The sequence below is a fragment of the Arachis ipaensis genome, chromosome B02, assembly GCF_000816755.2.
Source record: "Arachis ipaensis cultivar K30076 chromosome B02, Araip1.1, whole genome shotgun sequence".
Classification (NCBI taxonomy): Eukaryota; Viridiplantae; Streptophyta; class Magnoliopsida; order Fabales; family Fabaceae; genus Arachis; species Arachis ipaensis.
Genome location: NC_029786.2, coordinates 5614983 through 5615271, shown reverse-complemented (window position 1 = coordinate 5615271; position 289 = coordinate 5614983).

Sequence of the window (289 nt, the reverse complement as noted above, 5' to 3'; positions counted from 1 at the left end):
CATTCTCCTAGAATAACCTCAATTATATATAACTTAGAAAAAAATCTTTAATATTGGTTAAGATTCAATTTCAAAAGCTCTCAATTAAAATGTGAAATGAAGATTTAAAAGAACAACTTAATTCAAATAATTACATAATAATTTTAGATGTGATTTTTTTAATATTTATCTTTTAAGTATTAATGCTCTAGAATTTATCTTTTAGGTACCAATGCTATAATCTTATTTTTTTTTTATTTGTTAACAAAAATTAGATAAAATTTAATTTAAAATATGTAATTATCTTATA